This window comes from Elaeis guineensis, chromosome 10 (assembly GCF_000442705.2).
Source record: "Elaeis guineensis isolate ETL-2024a chromosome 10, EG11, whole genome shotgun sequence".
NCBI classification, from domain to species: domain Eukaryota; kingdom Viridiplantae; phylum Streptophyta; class Magnoliopsida; order Arecales; family Arecaceae; genus Elaeis; species Elaeis guineensis.
In genome coordinates, this window is record NC_026002.2 from 33279100 (window position 1) to 33287611 (window position 8512).

General features: G+C 51.5%; 1 pseudogene; it reads left to right on the forward strand.

Moving 5' to 3' along the window:
- Window positions 1-1674: 1674 nt before the first annotated feature.
- Window positions 1675-2583, forward strand: LOC140852075 (uncharacterized; annotated as a pseudogene).
- Window positions 2584-8512: the final 5929 nt, after the last annotated feature.

Genomic DNA, 8512 nt, shown 5'->3' on the forward strand with positions numbered 1-8512 from the left:
ATTTTCAAATCTAAACCCAAGTGCATATTTGTGTTTGTTGACAAAACTCCTTCCATCATCAAGCCATGGGATATGAATATAAACTATTATTAATACATGAAGACGACTTTTGGCAATGTAAGATGAACATTGACCTCTCCCACACTTGATGATGTGTGAGAAAGAAAGGAACAGTGCCAGTGCAACAAAATCATTAATCAGATTCTAGCATTCTAATGAGGTCACCATGCCTTTCATCAGAAGAAGAAAAAAAAAGGGGTTCACCATGCAAAGAAATCAAACATAAAATTCACCTTGGAAAATCAGTTCTCTATCTCGAAAGAAATTACCATCTCAACCATTAATTCAAAAGAACAATCACACACATTCATCTTTCCTGTCATGTGCAATATACATGCTAGAATTTAGTTAATCATAATGCCTCCATATGGTTGTACGTCTCCCTGAGGAATGGAGACTCGCATGGCTGCCACCAAGTTATTCAAATCCAACCCCTTGCAGCAACCATAACTAATAGGTAAGATATAGGGCCTGTTTTTTTGAAAGGATAAAAGACTTACTCGATAATTTATATTTTACCGTATAAGTATTTTTTTAAAAAATATTTAGATAAAAAAAATAATTTTTATATATTAAAAAATATTTCTGAAATTTATTATCAATATTCTTTTGCAATACTACTTTCTAAATAAATTGCTAAAAATCTATTCATATTTTAAATATTTTTTATTATATTCTATTAATATTATAGTTGAGATTATCTTAAAATAAAATAAAAATATTATTTCTTATGGATAAAGGACTCATCTACCTCTTAGATGAGTAAGCTTTTCTTTCTAATTTTATCGATCGCTGCTATTATGTAAAAATGATTTACATATATAAGAATATGTATAAGTTAATCAACTAAAAGTTGAATAATTTTTCTATCATATTTATCCACCAAACAATGGTAGCAAGATTTGAAAAGTAAAAATCGGACAAGGCCATCAATGCACGAGCATTAATTTTATGTGAATTAAATAGGGTAATTTCGAAATTTGATCTAAGAAATTTAAGAAGCGCTGGATTAGGAGAAGTGGAGGGTGTCTATTTATTTCATGGGGTGTGCTTGTTTTAAATTAGGGTTTACAGAGGGTGTTGGGGTGCTTTAAATTTTTCTTGAGGTGATTCAAATGCGGAAGTTGGAGTCAATGGAAAGCGAGCGCATTCAATCCATCCTCAACCGTATAGCCTTGCCCTTTATTTTAGTGCTGCCTTTTAATCTTGCACCCTCCTCTCAAACCACTTCTCTCCCCCTCTTTAATTCATCTCTCTCTCCCGTAATCTCAACATCCCCATCTGATTCCTTTCGTGTACCCAAAGGGCATTGATCAAATGGCTGTGGTTAAACGGGCCAATCTGCAGTGAAGCGCAGCATATTATAGATTCGCTACTTCCTTTGTTGCTGTTTGTGGTTTGTGACGTGTGTGACGAAAACTAGACAGTCCATTAACTTTGAGAAACATATGAAGTGATGTAGAAAGTGGTGGTGACTGGATCTTAGTGGGTAAAAGTGGATACGTGCCATGGTGGGGATTGTGGGCCTCTCCAGTGTTCTTATGGCTTTCTCTATCGGAACCTTGCTTGCAGTTCCCTGCTCTTAAATGAGCCTTTTAATCTAGCCTATAAAGCAGTCCAAAATCCACCATCAGATGCACAGAGAGAAGGGTGAAGTTTACACGCAACAGAAGAGAAAGAGAGATAGAGCTTGGAAACGGAAGTGCTCGGTTCTGTTGATCAGAAGCTATGGTGTCCTTGCAAGCAGCCCTTTCCCCAGAGGAAAACTTATGCCTTAACCTCGAGAACCAGCTATCGAAGAAAAGGAAGAGGGAGCCGGCGAAGAGAGTGACGACTTCTTTGCAAAGGAGATCAACTTGTTAAAGTCCAAGGATACGAAGCCCGACCTCGAGCTCCATCTGGACACTCCCTTGCCATTAGAGTGGCGCCAACGATGCCTTGATGGCAAGGTAGACTAATAATTCTATCCTCCTGGATATTAATTTGGAGAAGTTTAATTTATTCAACTTTATAAAACTAAAATTATAAATTCTGTAATATATATATTTTTATAATTAAGCTTGCTTGGAAGCTGTACTAACAGTTGCAGTAATCATTTCTTGCATTGCAGTCAGGCCAGAAACACTTAGATAGCATCAGGACACACAAGAGGAGCTCCAAAGATCCTAGAGGAAGTGCAGAGCCACTGACTTCATGTCCGAGCCTGGACCTCGAGCTCACCTCACGTTTGAGCCCCGAGAAGCCACATCAATGGAGAAAGATAGAGCAAAGCAGGACTCTTGTGGCAATTGGTGCAATCCCAAGGATAATTTCTGGCAGCATGTTGAAGTCCTTATCCTGGATATCCCTTGATGCTGATCAACCGGCCGAGATGGTGGCTACTGTGTGCATGCGGTGCCATATGCTGGTCGTGATGTGCAAGGCCACTCTAACGTGCCCGAGTTGCAAATTTGTGCACCCACCAAACCGTAGCTCGTCTACGTTGGTTAAGCAGGGTTTAAGCTTTTGCTTTGCGAGGATTAAGGATTAAGAGCGGGAAATTCATGACAGATGACCATCAAAGAACCCGATTGTTAATTTGATGTCATGGCTTTTGTCTACCTCTCTGTTTCCTTGGGACACCTTACCAGAAAAAGAGATAAAAGTAGTGGAATATAATTTAAAGTAAGGTTGATAAGAGGACAGAGAGAGGGAACTTCCTTGGGTGATGTAAGTATATAAATACAAATGTGTTTAGTGGTAATTAAGTTCATGTATCAAGCATGGTGTAATATCTATATCTATATCTATCTATATATATATATATTGATCACCTTCCACTTCGAAGTGTGGCAGTTATATATGCTTGTTTACGCTTTTCTACGGGCAATAGGTAGTTTGCCTCGTTGTTTCTGGTAGTTTTTAAGTGGTTATTTTGGGTTTGAGAATTCAGATCCTGCATTAGCCTTACTGTGATGAGTCCTGTTGCGGCCAATCGCCTCGTCGCCCGATCGCCGGGAAGCGTGCACCTGCAAAAGGAAGTCCGCACTGACCGGAGGCGGCTCCGGCGGGGACCCTCCGACGGTCAAGTCAGAGAGGTGACTGGACAACAGTGAAATATAGACGGAGAGCTCGAGAGAGAGAGAAGCGAGCCTGTGTTTTTTGGGAGAGACGGAGCGGATCGATCCCTTGCACTGTTGCCTTCCCGGTATATATAGTGGAGCGCGGTATGGCGCCATCATTAATGGCGCGGACAAGTGAGGAACTGTCAACTCACTGTAGGCTGTCAGAGCCGCCGTGAAAACGTCATGTCGCCGTGTAAGCCGTCTAATCACCAGGGTTGACCCGGCTCTCGGCGGGACAATGCCCCTAGGTAACTGTGCCGCATGTCCGTGTCAGAGCTGACAACGTCTGGCGGCCGTACGGTGGTTGGAGGAGCCCGACCGAGGAAGTGGCCGAAGGAGTGTCGGCGGTTTCGCCGCCGTGGGTGGAGCCGGATGTCGTTCGGGAAGCCGAACAGCGTCCGGAGGCGTCCGCTGGCGCAACGGGGGGCGCCGGGTCGAACTCCAGCTCCCATCGCTGCCAGCCCCGTCGGTCGGGGCAGCTGATCGGGGGAAAGCCCCGATGGAGCCCTCGGAGGAGGAGAGATCAATGCCCCCAGCGCATACTACCCTGAGGGTGCGTCGGCCTTGGCCGACCACAACCTTGCGAGGAGGTTGTGCCAGGGGATCCTCCTCCCTACCGACGTTCAGTCGTTGCGGTCTCGGCAGGTGACCGAGATGCTGTCGCGGTTCTACCCGTCGATGGTGGAGGTAAGCTTTGCGTCACCTTTTTCCCTTAGAAGAATTTTCGCTTGCCACATAATTCTGACAAAGCTTTTTTCCGTCGGCAGTTGATCTTCACCATGTCCGAGTTGGAGGCCGGATACCGAAGGTTCGGCGATGTTCGGGCAGCCTTCAAGGAAAGGTCGGCGGCGGCCGAGGCCGAAAGAACGATGCTGTCGACCAACTGCAGGAGTCGGTCGACCGGGAGGCCAAGTTGACGGACGAGGTCTCCCGGCTTATGGCCGAACTGAAGTCGGCCAAGAAGGAGGCCAAGCACAAAGGTCGGGTCGTGCGTCGTCTTCGACGCGAACGGGACGGTGCCACCTCCGAACTCCAAGGGGAACGCGAGCAACTTCGGGCCAGCCTGGGGAAGCTCGCGGAAACCGAAGAGGATTTGTCCATCGCCCAAATCGACGCCGAAATTGCCAGGGCCGAGGCGGAGTTGGCGAGGGAGGAGCTGGCCCATACTGAGGACGAAGTACGGTCGGCGAGGGAGTCGGCCGATCGTGCGATTGAGGACTTCCGGGCCTCCGACCGGTACAAGGAGGAGATGCTCGAGTCGGGCTTCGCCTCCTACCGGGTCGGGTTTGAGGACGGTCGGGATGCCGTCCATGCCTTGTACCCGGAGGTGGACGTCAGCCGAGTCGCCCCGCTACTCGCCGAAGAGGAGGGAACCGAAGAGGAGGCCGACCATCTGTCGGGAGGCATCATCCCAGCGGAGGAAGCCGTCCCGGAGCAGGAGCCGACCGAAGGTCCCTTGCCGACTGAAGGACATCCTTCTGCCGTTGACCCAGCGCCGCTCACGGTCGAGACGCCGATCCTTCCCGATCCTCCGTCGGTCGAAGAGATTAATCAGGACGAATGATCGGTCCAGCCGACCGTCTTCCTTTTGTCTCTTCTTGAAAATACATGTACTCGGGCTTCGGCCCGACTTTGTAATGTTTTTTGATCAATGAATGAAATTGTCTTCTCTTTTGCTTCTTGTTTGTAATATTTCTTATCGCTGTAATGTCGAACCCTAGTGCCAACTTAGAGAAGTCGCCAACTCGGGTAAGTCGGTAGGACTAACCGGCTTGCACAGCTCCGAAGTAGCTTGTGTCCCGACTTTAGGTCGGTTTCCAATAATTGTAGTCGCCATTCGGGCGCATCTGTCAAGTCGGGAGCCGACCGAACCTGGTGAAGGTTCGGCGCCGGACCTCCGTAGATGCACTTAGTCGGTCATCATCCGGCGCAGTGTCGGGGGCATGATAGTAAGTCGGGTCCCCATGCTCTTGCGTCGGGTTTCATGTCTTTGACAGACGGTGGCAAGCCGAGTGTCGTTCAGCCGGCCGTAGGTCGGTCGGCGAGTAGTGGTGCGACTAAGGTCGCATCATGTGATAGACGGTGGTAAGCCGAATATCCCTCGACCGGCCGTAGCCTGGTCGGAAGTCGCGGCAACAGCCGCGTGGGCTTTTAGCCTTTCTTCGGTCGGGGCCCGATCGATCGGCCGATGGATTCTGCCCGAAAATTCGACCGTAGAAGGAGTATGAACTCCCGTCATCGTAGATGCATCGGTCCGTGTAAGGGGCCGATGTGTCGTCGGTGCCAGGTCCGCGTCGATGCGTCGGGGCTGAGCGCCGATCAGTAGTCGAAGGGTTAGAACTCCGATTTTTCAAACTGAACTTGTATTCCAACGATTGAATTACAGAATTCACTGGTAATACAGCTTCAAGTTGTCGGCGTTCCAAGTCCGGGGAATGGGTTTCCCCTCAAGGGTCTCCAGCGGTAGGCCCTCGGCCCGAAGGTGTCAGCAACCTTGTAGGGTCCTTCCCAGTTGGGAGCCAACTTCCCTTGGTCCAAGGGCTTCGACACCTCGCCTTCCTCAAGACTAGGTCGCCAGGTTTAAGAGCTTCGGTCTGACCTTGGCGTTGTAGTACCGGGCGACCCTCTGTCGGTAGGAGGCCATTCGGATTTGAGCCTCATCTCGCAGTTCGGGGAGAAGATCTAGGTCGGCTCTCCGGCTTTCGGAGTTGTCCGGCTCGCGGTACTGCTCGACCCTTGAAGATGGCAGGCCAATCTCGAGCGGGATCATGGCTTCTTCCCGTAGGCCAAACTGAACGGCGACTCTCCGGTTGGGACGCGGGGGGTCGTTCGGTAAGCCCACAGGACGGAGCCCAGCTCGTCGACCCAGAGGCCTTTGGCTTCGTTCAGTCGGGTCTTGAGTCCATGGAGCAGGGTTCGGTTCGTCACCTCAACCTCGCCGTTGGATTGTGGGTGCCCGACTGAAGTTAGTCGATGACGAATGTGGAACCTGGCGCAGAAGTCCTTGAAGTCTTGGTTGTCGAATTGCCGTCCGTTGTCGGTGATGATGGTGTGCGGCAATCCGAACCTGAAGATGATGGACTTTTGGACGAAGTCCTCCATCTTCCGCTCGGTATCTGCGCCAAGGGCTCGGCCTCGACCCACTTGTGAAGTAGTCGATGGCGACAACGATGAACTTCCTTTGGCCCGACGCCGGTGGGAAGGGGCCGAGAATATCGACTCCCCACTGAGCGAAGGGCCATGGAGCGACAATGGGAGTGATTTGGCTGGCCGGTTGGTGCTGAATATTGGCATACTTCTGACATGGCTCGCACCTTCGGACCAACTCTGCCGCATCCTTCCTCATGGTCGGCCAGTAGTAGCCCTGTCGTAAGACCTTGAAGGCTAAGGACTTGCCCCCTAAGTGATTCCCACAAATTCCTTCGTGAACCTCTCGGAGGGCGTAGTCAGCGTCGGTCGGTCCCAAGCACCTGAGCAGAGGGAGGGAGAACGACCTCTTGTAGAGTCGGCCGTCCATGATCACATATTGCGACGCCGACCATCGGAGTCGCTTGGCCTCCGGGGTCTTCGGGACTGGTCCCGTCGGATAAGTACCGGACGATCGGGTCCATCCAACTTGGTTCGGACGTTAGCTGCTGCACTTCTTCGACCCGATCGATGCTCGGCTGCTGGAGGTTTTCGACAAACGTCCGACCCAAAGAATCATAGGCCGACGTTGCCAATCTGGAGAGAGCATCGGCACGGGCGTTCTCCGTCCTGGGGATGTGGGAGATCTCGAAATGCCCGAGGCGGGCCACGAGATCCTTTACCTTCTGAAGATACTTGATCATGGTCGGATCTCGCGCCTCGAAGTCGCCCTTGACCTGCCCCACGATCAGCTGAGAGTCGGAGAATGCCCGGAGGCTGTCGACGCCCAGTTCCTTCGCATCCTCAAGCCCGCGAGGAGTGCCTCGTATTCGGCTTGATTGTTGGAGGCCTTGAAGTCGAACCGGAGGGCGTATTCGGTGACTACCCCATCCGAATTCGTGAGCAGGAGCCCGGCCCCGCTTCCCTGAGCGTTGGAGGCTCCGTCGATGTGAAGTACCCAGGTGGAGATCGGGTCCGGCTCAGAGACCGAATCTCGTCCCGGGCCTTCAGCTCCCGACCTTGGTCGGTCGTCGGGCATTCGGCGATGAAGTCGGCCAAGACCTGAGCCTTCAAGGCAGGCCTCGGTCGGTACTGAATGTCGAACTCGCTAAGCTTCATTGCCCACTTAGCGAGTCGTCCGGATGTGTCGGGTCGGCGCAGTACGGCCCTCAGGGGCTGGTTGGTGAGTACCACGATGGCGTGGGCCTGGAAGTATGGTCGGAGCCGTTGCGCGGAGACGGTCAGGGCGAAAACCATCTTTTCCGTCTCCGAGTATCTGCTTCGGCGTCGTGGAGCACTTTGCTGGTGTAGTAGATGGGCTGATGGGTTCGGCACTCGTTTTCCCGAACGAGCACCGAGCTGATCGCCTCAGAAGATGTGGCCAAGTAGAGATACAAGGTCTCCCCGACCTGCGGCTTCACGAGCAGCGGCGGGGAAGCCAGTACCTTTTCAGGTCTTTAAAGGCCTGTTCGCACTCATCCGACCAAGAGAAACCTCGCCTGGCGCAGGGTCTTGAAGAACGGGAGGACCTTTCAGCTGATCGGGAAATGAATCGGCTAAGAGCGACGATTCTTCCGTTCAGCTGTTGGACCTCCTTCTTGGTGTTCGGATGACGCATGTCGAGGATCGCCTTAATCTTCTCGGGGTTGGCCTCGATCCCTCTCTGAGAAACGAGGAATCCGAGGAACTTCCCCGAGGTCACCCCGAAGGCGCATTTGGTCGGGTTGAGCTTCATTCGGTGTCGTCGAAGGGTGCGGAAGGTCTCCTCGAGATCCTGAACATGGTCCGGGATCTGCGTGCTCTTTACCAGCATGTCGTCCACGTACACCTCCATGTTACGCCCGATCTGGTCTTTGAAGACCTTATTGACGAGTCGCTGGTAGGTGGCGCCGGCATTCTTCAATCCAAAGGGCATCACCCGATAACAGTAGAGGCCCTTGGGGGTCACGAACGCGGTGTGCTCCTCGTCTTCAGGCGCCATCCGGATCTGATTGTACCCGGCGAAGGCGTCCATGAAGCTGAGCAGTCGAAATCCGGACGTCGCATCCACCAGCTGGTCGATCTTCGGGAGTGGAAAGCTATCCTTCGGGCATGCTCGGTTGAGGTCGGTATAGTCGATGCAGATCCTCCATTTCCCGTTGGCTTTCTTGACCATGACGACATTGGCGAGCCAATCGGGATACGTGGATTCCCGAATGAAGCCTGCTTCGAGCAGCTTGTCC